The sequence below is a fragment of the Carlito syrichta genome, unplaced genomic scaffold, assembly GCF_000164805.1.
Source record: "Carlito syrichta isolate Samal-C Ts95f unplaced genomic scaffold, Tarsius_syrichta-2.0.1 Scaffold302017, whole genome shotgun sequence".
Taxonomy (NCBI): Eukaryota; Metazoa; Chordata; class Mammalia; order Primates; family Tarsiidae; genus Carlito; species Carlito syrichta.
This window is the reverse complement of record NW_007246113.1, coordinates 375,880-389,590: the sequence shown is the minus strand read 5'-3', so window position 1 is coordinate 389,590 and position 13,711 is coordinate 375,880. Positions and strand designations below refer to the sequence as shown.

The 13,711-nt window shown below is 35.0% G+C and overlaps 1 protein-coding gene across 1 annotated transcript in view; it reads left to right on the top strand.

The window, feature by feature from the left end:
- TBCK (TBC1 domain containing kinase) overlaps positions 1-13,711 on the top strand; it is a 273,436-nt gene that overhangs the window by 152,348 nt on the left and 107,377 nt on the right. The window lies entirely within an intron of this gene.

The following is a 13,711-nucleotide window of genomic DNA, read 5'->3' as shown; positions in this document are numbered from 1 at the left end:
ATCAACAGATGTAAAAGCAGGAACCACATGATTATATCATTAGATGCAGAAAAAACTTTTGATAAAGTCCAGCATCCCTTCTTGATAAAAAACCTCAAACACCTAGGGATAGAAGGAACATACCTCAAAATAGTAAGTGCCATTTATGATAAATCCACAGCTAACATATTGCTAAATGAACAAAAACTAGAAACATATCTCCTAAAAACTGGAACAAGACAAGGCTGCCAACTCTCACCCCTCTTGTTCAACACTGTGTTAGAAGTCCTATCTCAGGCAATTAGACAAGGGAAGGAAATCAGGGCTATGCAAATAGGAAAAAAGGAAGCCAAGTTATCCTCTTTGCTGATCATATGACCCTATACCCTGAAAATCCAAGAGAATCTGTCAAAAACCTGCCTGCACTGATAAAGGACTTTGGCAAAGTTTCAGGGTACAAAATAAATGTGCAAAAGACAGTTGCATTCCTAAACACCAACAGGCAGAGCAGAGACCCAAATTGAAAGCACAATCCCATTCACAATAGCCACAAAAAAAAAATGAAATACCTCAGCTTCTTCCTAACCAGAGTAGTAAAAGACCTTTACAATGAGAACTACAAAATAGTGCTCAAAGAAATCCAAGAAAACACAAAAGGAAAAGTGTTCCATGCTCATGGATAGAAAGAATCAACATTGTTAAGATGTCCATCCTACCAAAGGTAATCTACAGATTCAACGCAATACCCATTAAGTTACCAACATCATTCTTCTCAGATCTGGAAGTGACAATACAGAAATTCATATGGAAATATAAACAACCACGAATAGCCAAAACAATCTTTAGCAAAAGAAACAAAGCAGGAGGTATCATACTTCCAGATTTTAAACTATTATAAGGCTACAGTAATCAAAACAGTCTGGTATTGTTATAAGAACAGGCATATAGACCAATGCAGCAGGATAGAGATTCCAGAAGCAAAGCCTTAATTTCTCAACCAGTGCATCTTTGAGAAAGCCTCCAACAACAACCACTGGGGAGAGGAAAACCAATTCAGTAAATGGTGTTGGGAAAACTGATCACATACAGAAGATTGAAATAGGACCCCTACCTATCACCGTACAGAAAAATTAACTCTAAATGGATCAAAGACCTAAATGTAAAACCTCAAACTTTAAGAATCTTAGAAAATGCAAGAGATACCCTTATGGAAATTGGAACTGGCAGTGAATTCCTATTCAGAACCCTAAATGCCCATACCTTAAGAAATAAGATAGACAAATGGTTCCTCATCAAACTAATGAGCTTCTACAAAGCAAAAGAAATCATCAAGAGAGCAAAGAGACAGCCCACAGAATGGTAAGAAACATTTGCCAACTGTATATCAGACAAAGGCCTAATATCTAGGATCTACAAGGAACTTAAATGCTCTGAAAGGAAAAAAACAAGCAGCCCCATTAAAAAGTGGGCAAGAGACATGAATAGACACTTCTCAAAGGAAGATCTATGGGCAGCTAACAGCAAATGAAAAAGTACTCAGCCTCCCTCATCTTCAGAGAAATGCAGATCAACACCACACTGAGATACCACCTAACTGCAGTGAGAATGACCATCTTTAATAAAACAAACAACAACAGATGGTGGCAAGGATGCAGAGAGAAAAGAACGCTTCTGTATTGCTGGTGGGAATGCAAATTAGTGCAGCCTCTTTGGAAGATAATATGGCGATTTCTGAAAGAGCTAGAAATTGACCTTCCATATGACCCAGCAATCCCCCTATTGGGAATATACCTGGATGAACTCAAATCATTCTAAAAAAAAGATACCTGCACACGGATGTTAGTTGCAGCTGTATTCACAATAACAAAAACATGGAACCAACCATGTTGCCCATTGAAGCCAGACTGGATTATAAAATTGTGGTATATATACACAATGGGATATTATACAGCCATAAAGAAGGACAAACATATGGTTTTGCAGCAACTTGAATGGATTTAGAGTCGATCATACTAAACGATCTATCACAGAAACAAAAGCAGAGTACCATATGTTTTCACTCATAAGAGAACCTTGAACAATTATTATAATACTATAAAAAAGGGATTGGAAAACTGGGAATCCCTAATGGGAAACTTTCGGCGGGAGGGATGTGATTGGCAGTTGAGGGAAACTGCTAAGGGAGGGAGGGGCATAACTCATCAGCAAGGGTACCTGCATAATCAACGTTTGTATATCAAACCATGAATTGTACCCCACATCTTTATAATAAAATAAAATAATATTCATTCATCAAATATCTTTTGACTTCCTACTATGAGTGTGTATACCTATATATATGAAAAATGTATTTTCATATACGTGTACCACTATCCTTACTACTGATTTATAATTTACTTGTAGTGGTCCAGAGCACTCATGTATAATTTTTAAAGATGATCCAATGGTAACCTGTAACTGTGACTCATACTTCTAACTTGAGTTATCTTAATTACTTATGGTATTACTTCCTTCTTCCATTAAGTTACTTGACTGGATTGTGCATTAGTTCTGTAACTTTTCAGTTAGGTAATTCAACTTCCCTCTCTGAATTGCTATGTAGAATCAATAGGATTTGGAATCCAGTAGATTATTTAGTGTATGGATTTCTATTCCTTAACTGAGGTGAGGAGTGGAAGCAAGTTAGGTATGGGTGAGTGGGCATGGTACTAGGAAAGATAGTTAAGTTTTAGATACATGCTTAAGATATTTATGGGGCACCTAGACTGATTTTTGAATGACAAGTATGATCTTTAAATAATACTTGTTAGAATCTAAAATTTCCTCTATAGGTTAGGTTCTGGTAAACCCCAGTAGGTTAGGCTCTGGTAAAATAGTTTCCCTTGAAGGCAGAACTTGAAAGGAAACTCTCGTACTATGAACATATTAAAAATGGCTCTTTTTCACCTATATCTGCCAGAAGCATGAAGGATTTTTTGGAGGGGTTTTTTTGTTTGTTTCTTTACTATTTTAATGTTTAAAGTGTGATTGAGCCAAGTATGTGAAAAGGAACACGCAACAAGGGCAAAAAAATTGCAAAAACTGTTACATAGATTACTAATAGTTTAATTGAGGCTAAATGCTAATAAATGGGAACTTGTGAAAAATACTATGTTTAGAACAAAAAGATAAGGCAAGATTACGCTTACTTTTGAGAAGCATCTAGAAATGTTTAGCAATGAGAAAACCCACCAACTTTGATTTAGAGTTTTCAAGGTGTGAAGCAATGAAAGTGGGCGAACTGGTTGTCAGGATATCTTGTCCACTTTCTATGAGACCTTAGACTACTTAAATTTATACATTCAACATATGTTTAATAAACACTACTATGTGATGGGCACAGTACTATGCACTGGAGCCATAAAGATAAATAAGACATACTATAGCACTGTAGTAGGATGGAGAGAAAGCATTGGAGCTTAGAAAATAGCATATGGATGACACAGATGTGAAGCAACATGGCTGTCTTAATGTAAGTAGCATGTTAATAGAGGGACTAAAGAGTAGGATGAGAGATAAAGATACCTGGAGCACATGGGCTGGAGTAGTGGTGCTAGTAGTGATGATAAAAAATTGATAAAATAGAGTGCTTATTATAGGGCCTCATATGACATGCTGAAGAATTTGGACTTTATTTTATATGCAATTAAAAGTTTGCAGCAGAAAAGTGACATGATCCTGCCCATATTTTAGAAAAATGATTGTGACTGTAGTATGGAAGATGGATTGGACTGCTGAAATACATGATCCTAAGCAATGGAAAAAGCAACTGTCCAGGGATACATTCAAAAATGTGGTTAAAAAAAAGTACTTATTGAATTTGACTATTTACCAAAATAAATTGTATGAACAAGTCCTGGGAGATTCTCTGTTTAGCTATTAATAACATTTTTTCCTTAGGTTCCTTAGACAACAGATGATATTTAAAATGGATCAGTGAGTTACTCAAGGCTGTCAGGTCTTTCTTTGGAAGACCTAGAATCTGTACCATGTTTATCTACTATAATCTTATTTCATCTCAGTACATTAAGTAATTAAAGGTCAACTTAGAGTAGCATGAGTTCTGTCCTTAGAATTTTTCTACTAGAGAGTGCTTCGTAATATGCATATTTTATTCCATTTATCTTTTACTATTATAAGATAAGCAACTTAATGATTTACTGTCCAGCAGAAAGAGTTCCATTGTATTATTGTTTCATGTCACAAGTTATCAATAGCTAGAATACTTTTCACCTTTTTATAAATAAATTGTGTCAGAAAATATTAGTTGTTGAGACCAATAGATAAACAGGTTACAGATCATCCTTATGGTTTTGGGTGTTAATGTAAATTATTTAACTATTCTAAAGTTTTAATAGTATAATAAATGATGCTATGTAATGGAACAAAATTATTATACAACTTCAAACTTAGCCTATTTATTCAAATCCAACTATAAATTTCACACACATACACAAAAAACTGCACAGGAAGAGGAGAATAAACTTTGTACCTTTTGTTTGTTTCTCTCAATACTTAAACATTTTTAATTAAAATACAATTTATAGACAGTGAAATGTACAGGCCTTAGTTATTCAATTCAGTACATGTTGACAGCTATAAATATTCATGTAGCCAGCACTTCAATCAAGATATGGGATATTTTCATGGTCCCAGAAAATTTTTTCATGTCATCTGCTATTCAGTCTCCATGCCCCATTAACAAACACTTGTGATTATATCAGTAAAGTTTTACCTGTTCTTAGATTTCCTTTTTCTTTTCTGAGCTTTTGATAAATAGATTTTTTTGTTATTTTAATTAGGCTTATCATATTTTTTCTTATATGGATATGAACAATTGAACTCAAGTGAACTGAGCAGCCAGGTGTTGGAATAACTGATTATTTATGGCAACAAATCAAACTGGAAGAGTCAAACCATTAATCACTTGCTGCAATAGTATAAGCAAGAGTCTAAACTGGAGAAAGTACCAACTCTTCCCTGTCCCGTTTTTCTACATATAAAGTGCCATTCTAGGGTCAAGTGCATCAATGCGGATGGATCAGATGTGGGGTTTTATCAGTGCCAATGGGACTTCTGAACATAAGATTCTGGCAGTTATATGGAACTAGAGGCCAAGAAGAGGGAAGGGAAACTAGAAATGGAAAAGTACTAAGTGAATCACAGTGGAGAAAAGTATCTTCAGGTTCCCTCTCCCTTTAGTACGGAAGTCTTCAAAGAGATGCCTGATGAAGACCTCTGCCAAAGGTCTTTTTAATAAAAGGCCCTTTAAACTGATGGTCCTGGACTAGGAATGTGGATATATGTAAGAGGATGATCAGCCAGGGACACTGAGTCCTTGATAACCCCTCCTTTCAGAGGCCACAGTACATTAGCTGTGCACCAAGACTGGTGTGGAGAGGACAACATTCCCATGTGAGGCTGGTCAGGTAAAGCCTTTGCAATAATTACCTATGATTGGGCCTGAAAATCATATGTAGATATTTAGCCAGCTGCTAGACTTGTCATATACTGTGTCCTCTCTAAGAAATCATTGCCTACCCCAAAATCATTAACATATTCTCCTATGTTACTTTAGAAACTATTGTTTTAACTTTTATATTTTGGTTTATGATTCAGTTGAATTCATTGTGTGATATGAGTTTGAAGTTGAAATTCATTTATTGTTCTATTGTTCTGAATAATTTATCCAATTATTTCATTTCCTTTTGTTGAAAAGGCTTTTCTTTTCCTCATTTTATTGCCTTGCTTTAAGTTTTTGTCAAAAAAAATTAATTGGTTATATAGATGTCAATCTAGTTCTAGGCTATCTGTTCTATTAAATGGATTTTCTTTGTCTATGCTGTCAATACTCCCCTATCTTAATTACTGTAACTTTTTAGTAAGTTTTGAAATCAGTTAGTGGAACATCCTTAACTTTTTCTTTCTCAAGATTGTTTTGACTTTTATAACACCTATATGTCTATGTAAATTTTAGGATTAATTTATTTCTATAACACCACTTATAGTATTTTGACTGAGATTACTTTGAACCTGTACATCAATTTGGAAGAACTGTGATCTAATAATATTGAATCTTCCAATCCCTGAACATAGAAAATCTCTATTGACTTAGGTCTTTCTTAAGAGAGAACTCGTCAATGTTTGCAGTTTTCATTGTGAAATTGTGCTTGTTTTTTATTTATTTCTAAATATTTTATGCTTTGCACTCTCTTGTACATCAAATTTTAAAATATATTTTCTAATTATTTGCTAGTAATATATAGAAATACAGTTGACTTTTGTACCACTGCATCCTTTGATCTTGCTAAATTCATTTATCCTAATCTTAGTTTTATGGATTTCTTAGGCTTTTTCCTCAGTGTAAGAACCATATTGTCTAATAATAAAAATTATGTTTTTTCCTTTCTCCTCTGCCTGTCATTATTTTTATTGCTTTATTACACTGACTAGAACCTTCAGTTCAATGTTGAATAGAATTGGTAAAGCAGACATTGCCTTGATTCCATTCTTAGGGGAAGAAAAGCATTTAATGTTTATTAAGTTACTAAATTTAGTGTTAACTATAGGGTTTTTATAAGTGTTCTTTTCTTTTTTTACAGTGGCATGCTCACAGTCACCCCAGCATTGACCTGCTGGGCTCAGGCCATCCTTCTTCTTCATCAGCCTTCCAAGTAACTGGAACTACAAGGAGCACATTACCGTGCCCAGCTAACTTTTTATTTATTGTAGAGACAAGGTCTCGCCAAATTGCCTGGGCTGGTCTCAAATCCATGGACTCAGGAAACCCTCTCACCTCAGCCTCCCAAAGTGCTGGGATTACAGACTGAGCCTGTAATATAAATTTGTTTATTTATATTAACAAATTTTTCTCTTTTCTTAGTTTTCTGAGAGTTTTTTTTGATGAATGAGTGTGAAATTTAGTCAAATGTTTTTTCAGCATTTATTGTGATAATTTATAGTGTTTCTCCTTTTTCTGCAAATATGGAAAATTAAATTTATTGATATCCAATTGCTAAACCACCCTTGCATTTCTGGGAAAATCCCTGGAATACACTCATGTGTATTAATCTTCTATTGCTGTATAAAAAATTTTCATCCAACTAAATGGCTTAAACAGAACAGATTTATTTTCTTATACGTCTAGAGATCGAAAGCCCAAAATCAGTCTTACTGGGCTAGAGTTGGAATATTAGCAGAGCTAGTTTCTTATGGAGGATCTGAAGGGAGATCCATTTCCTTTTTTGCCATCTTTAGAAGCTACCTACATTGCTTGGTTTGTGACCCCTTCCTCCATCTTTAAATCTGCCTATTATTGACATATCTCTTTCAACTTTCTATTTTACTCTTTCTTATAAGACTACTTGTGATAACATACCTACCTGGATAATTCATGATGATCTCCCCATCTCATAATATTTACGTTAATCATATTTTCAAATCTCTTTTCCCACATAACATACTCACATGTTCCAAGGCTTAGGCAATATACCCCTTTGGGGTAGGGGCACTATTTAGCCTGCCATACATTGCTAGTATTTTATTAGGTATTTTTATGTCTGAATTCATGAGAGATCTGTTTTGAATTTTTTTTATAATATCTTTCTCAAATTTTGGAGTTAGAGTTACCCTGGGATCCAACAAGATTATTTAAAGTTATATTCTTAAAACAAGTTAGTATTTCCTCTTCTTTAACCTTCAGAATGAATTTGTTTAATATTGTTAGAATTCTTTTTTAAACATTTGATAAATTTCACCAGTGAAACCCTTTGGTCCTGGAGTTTTCTTTGTGGGAATTTTTTTTTGTAATAGACAATCTGTATAGACATGTATCTTTAAAGAAATTAATGTTTTTATTCAGAATTAATTTATTTAAAGATATATGACTATACAGATTGTTTCTTCTTGTGTCAAAGTATGTTTTTCATAAGTTGTTATTTTACAGAATTTGTTTATTTTATGGTTTCAGATGTTTGTGTAAAGTTGTTTGTAATATTGCATTGCTGCCCTTTTAATATCTGAATATCTGTAGTGATAGCCTCTCTTTGATTCCTGTTATGATAATTTAGTCCTTTTAATCTTGACCATTCTTGCTAGAGTTTTCAAGAACTGTTAGGTTAGAAATTCCAGTAGGGGCCTCCAAAATGTTAGGTCAGACTTGAGGGGTGAAGCAGGAGGGGGGTGGGGGGATGTCTGCGATATGGTTCCATGCAAAAGATGCAAAGAATTGCACAGAAATTAGATGGAAAAGTATAGTTTATTTGGAAAGTAAATGGGAGAGAGAGATTCACCTCCTCAATGTAGAAGAGGGTGCCAAAGCTAGGAAACATGGTGTCCATAGCTCAAAACACACATGGCCTTGCCAGTGTTTAACAAAACAATGGTGACTGCTGTTTGAAGTTAAATGCCTTTTAAACCTTCCCTTTGATGGGGTCAGGCTGTTAATGTTATTGGGTGGTGGTCTTTTAGATTATCATCAAGGAGCAGGTGAGCACAGATACTGACATCAGGTGATAGACAGCAAGCAGATGGGTGGGTTAGTAACATGATTGCTGCCATGTTGATGGAGTCTGTGTCATGAAGGTCACAAGGGCTGGATAGGTTAACTTATTTACAAAACAAGCTAGGAAGTGGGTTGTAAAACAGTTATCAATAGCTACCTCTGTGGAACCAGTTCTGTCCTTGGCTAGTGATTAGAGGGCAAATTGAAGTGAACTGCTAGAAAAACACGACAAAGCTAAGCAGTGTTGAAATGGCTGATCATTGGGTATATCAACTCCATCTTGGTCCTTTCAAGAACTAACTTTTGACTTGTGCTAATTTTCATTACTTTTTTTTTTGTTATTCTTGTTTTTGTCTTATTTCCTTTCGTTTGCCTTCTCTAGATTTAATGTGCTCTTTTTCTAGCTACATAGGACCAAACTTAAGATTTTATAAGTTTCATCTTTTTTAATATAACTGCCTCTAAACACCTTAACTCTGTCTAACCAATTTTATTTTACTGGGTTTTCATTATTATTGCTTTAAAAATATTTACTAACTTCCCCTTGACTTTTCAAAAAATAGTTTTTGTTCAAAATGTTCATCTTAAAAATTTGTTGAAACTTACTTTATGTGCAGGTTATTGTCTATCTTGTTAACTGTTTTTTACACATTGAAATAGTTTATTTTGAGGTTTTTTTAGTATAGTGTGCTACAAATATAAAATAGGTCAACAATAATGTACCCTTCTATCATTACTAGGTTTTCCCCCTGTTTGTTCTCCTATAGGATATTAAACTCTTCAACTATGATTGTTGATTTGTTTATTTCTGCCTTAATTCTATCAGCTTTTGCTTTTATAATTTGAAGCTCTCTTATTAAATATATATACACTTAGGATTGTGTATATATTTTTATATATATGGATTTAACCTTCTATCAGAATGAAATGTACCTCTTTATCTCAGTGATACTTCTTTTTTTGAAGTTAGCCCTGTTTGATGTTATAATATTTGAAATTGTAAATATGAGGTGTGACAATTAAGTTTGTGAACTCATCCTCGAAAAAGTTCTGCATACCTCATTGCTGAATATCACTACAGTCACCTTTCAAAGTACTCCTGGGAAGCTATGCACCAATGCCAGTGCCTAGTCCACCCATCAAAGCAGTTTTGGAACTCTTTTTCTGGAATGGCCATCAGAGCTGTTGTTGTAACAATGTATGAACTAGAGCAACAAACAAACACTGAATTTCTTGTTAAATTTGGCAAGAGTGGAAGTGAAATCAGGGACATATTGTTCAAGTATATGGGGATAATGCTATGAAGAAAATGGCAGTGTACAAATGGATTAAATGTTTTACTGAGGAGAGAGAAAACATTACTGACAAAGAGAGTGACCTCTTCTTCATTGGATGGCCAGTAATAAGTAGAGCTGGCAAAACATTGCAAAAACTCATCAAGTCATGCATAAAAATCACTGGCTGAGTCTGAGAAGCATACTCAAGTAAACATCTATAGAGAAATAGGAAAACCTTAACTGAAAATTGTGGCATGAGAAAGGTATGTGCAAATATGGTCCCAAAGGAGAAGACAACAGTGCACCTGCTCACACAGCATTATTTGAGAGGGAGTTTTTAGCCAGTAAACAACTAACTGTATTGGAATACCACCCCCTACTCACCTGATCTGACCCCCAATGACTTTTCTTTACCTGAAGATAAAGGAAATATTGAAAGGAAGCCATTTTGGTATCATTCAGGATAGCAAGGGTAATACAACAACAGCTCTGATGGCCATTCCAGAAAAAAAGTTCCAAAATTACTTTGATGGGTGGACTAGGTGCTGGTGTTGGTACATAGCTTCCCAAGGGAAGTACTTTGACGGTGTTCACTATGGTATGTAGCTTTTTTTTTTACTTCACGAACTTAATTGTCAGGCCATATATATATGTGCAACTAACACCAGAACACCAAAATATAAAGCAAATAAGGATTACTTTTAAGGAGAAAATTACATACAAATGATCTCAAATCAGAGTTTCATTAGACAACTCAGCAGAAGACAGTGGAGGAGCTCTACCTTTCATAACTCTGAAGGAAAAAAATTCAACTCTAGAATGCTATGCCTGGTCAAACTATCAGTCTAGGGCAGAATAATGACATGGATTGTTTCAAAATAATTTATCTCCTCTGCACTCTTTTGTAGAAGCTACTGGAAAATGTGTTCCATCAAAATGGTAAAGTAAATCAAGAGAGAGTGAATAATGCCTCACCCAAAAAGTTAGGAAAGAAATATAGGAGTATACCAAAGGGAACTGAGTGATGGTAAAGAGAAGTGCCAGGACAGCAGCTATTCAATAGATACAGAAACATTTCATAGCCCTCAAAGCAAAAGAGATGACTTCAGGACGGATGTCCTTTCCATCTGTCTTTGCCCATACAGAAGCATGAGATGGGATTTATCACATTGCAAATAGTTCCATGGTTCTGAAATATATAATACTAACATTGAAGAACCTGAGTTTAGATAAATTATTTCACTCAGTTGCAAATTACCTCATGGAGCTTTCATTCAGACCTGGAAACCATAATCCAGAGTACATGTTTTTATTCACAGTGCACTACCAATATTATAAAGCAAGATATAAAACACTAGTGCCATCAGATGAGAGATTACTTTGTAAGAACAATTGTATATTTTAATGTACACTTTACAAAGTACATTACATTATATTTTGACTATAATAAAAAGTGCTTTGGGTAGATTTTGAGATGGATTGGTGAATGGGAAATGAAATATTCACCAAAACTAACGATCAGGATGAAATCAGGATGAATGCCAGTAAGTTTTCAAGGTTAACTCTAAACCTTTTATGGTATTGGTTGTGTGTCTTGGAGGTAGATATAAATGAATTTTCCATTGCAAGTGATTTAAAGACTAAACTATAACCTCTGATCTAAATCACTGACTGGACCTCAAACCTCTGCTAGTGACAGTTGTGTCAAACTGATTTGAGCCCTGCATATGCAAAATGTTTCCACAAAAACTCTTTTCCCTTAGGAATTAACGTGAGTGAAATAAACAAACTTTACATGACTGAATGTTTTGTCTCTTTAGCTGCCAAATATTTATCTTAACTATTTTAACTGAAAGTTTTCTGAAATTGGTTGCGCATATCTCTTCCTTCTTAAGCAGAGTAGATGAACCTATCTTAAACTTTGATTTTTCTTCTAGTTGGTGTTTGTATTCTTCTCTTTGTGAACTGTCAAGTTGATAATGTTACAGCACTTTGCTATATGAACCACTGCACAAATAAGTAGAGTCACATGTCTCAAAGTTTGCTTAGCTCTCTCTTTTACAGATTTTATATTAGAAATAACAGATGGGATGATGAAATCTGGCCTCTTTTTTTGTAGTTATGGAATTAACCAGCTGTGAAATTGGCAAACATCACTAAGAGCAGATAAAGGAATGTTTAACTGAGTAACTGGTCTTTTCAGGCCTACTGGCTATATTCCAAATCTGAATGAGTTAGGAAAAAACAAAAGATGCCTTATACTATTTAGTAACTTCAAATATTCTGCCCATAGTATCACACTTAATACAAATCACTTAGCTTCCTGTCTTAGTTTCTTCATTTTCAACAGGAAAGAGGGTAAGAAGGAAAATTACAATATCTGTCTCAAAGAATCGTTTTAAAAATGAAATGGAGTAAGTGAACATAATGTAATTCCTGTCACATAAGAGATGCCCATTAAGTGTCATTTTCTCTTCCCTTCTCCAAAGTTTCTCCACCTCTCTAAATGATGGCTCATGCACCATCCACATAATTTACTTAATGCCTTTTTCCTTTTCACCTCATATGCGTCTGCATTTCAAAAAGGGAAATAGGGTCTGTAACACTTTTTAATTTGAAACATACTTTTTTTGCCATTGCGTGTCTGAGCTGACACTTAGACTCTTGTAGGGAAAATGAAAATATCTTCCATTTGCTAATTTTAGAAATTTAGAAAGAGAAAAGTTCATCAGTGCTAAACTTTCCAGCCAACTTGTTGAACTTCTACTGCCTTTCTGTGGTCTCTCCACTTTCCTCATAGAGGAATGGCTAACTCCCCATTAAGAATGTTGGCCTCCTACAGAGCTACATTTCCATCAAAAACACAAACAATGATATAGAATCATCATAACTTTTCTGTGTATATTGCCTCTGTATTAAAGATACTTACATTTCAAATATGAAAAAGAAAAGGAAATCTTATATGAAAATGTTTTTATTTCCATCAAGTGCATTAAGTCTCTCTTCATATGAACCGTTACTAAAACCTTTTTCCCCCGGGCTCGGTGGCTCAGCCTGTAATCCCGTGCTTTGAGAGGCTAAGGTGAGTAGATTGCCTGAGCCCGCGGAATCGAGACCCGCCTGGGCAATTTGGCGAGACCTCATCTCTACATTAAAATTAAAAAACCAGCCGTTCGTGGTAGCACGCGCTTGTAGTTCCAGCTACTCGGAAGGTTGAGGCGGAAGGATCACCGGAGCCCAGAGGTCGAGCCTGCGGTGGCCGGGAGCAGCCACTGCACTCCAGTCTGGGCAACAGAGTGAGATTGTAACTCAAAAAAAAAAAGCTTTCTCCACTTAACTCAAAAAATTATTAAAAAACAAGAAATGCAGAATTAAATTTTGATAAATTGTTCACTGATTATTTAATATCTTATTGAATGGTAGTGAAACTTTCAGTTCACTATATTACAAGTCCTGGTAAATCAGTATCTGAATCTTTTGTCTGCTGATTCCCAATTTCTAGCCCCCACCAACTTTATTTTGACTTGGAAAAGTGGAAGTATTATCACAATAAATTGGGCAGATTTTTAACTTAGGAGATGTGTTATATTTGTGATGTTTAGATAAAGATATACCAAAATATACAAACATATATACGTGTATATAAATGTAGACGATGCCAAATGAAACACAAACATGAAAAATAAGTGTATATATTTACATATATATGGAAATATATAATGCCAAATATTTCCTATCATTTCAGTCATAAAAATATGCTGAATAGCCGGGCTCGGTGGCTCAGCCTGTAATCCCGCGCCTTTGGGAGGCTGAGGTGAGTGAATTGCCTGAGGCCGCTGGTTCGAGACCCGCCTGGGCAGCGAGACCTCATCTCTACAATAAATCAAAAAATCAGCCGGGCGTGGTAGCGCGC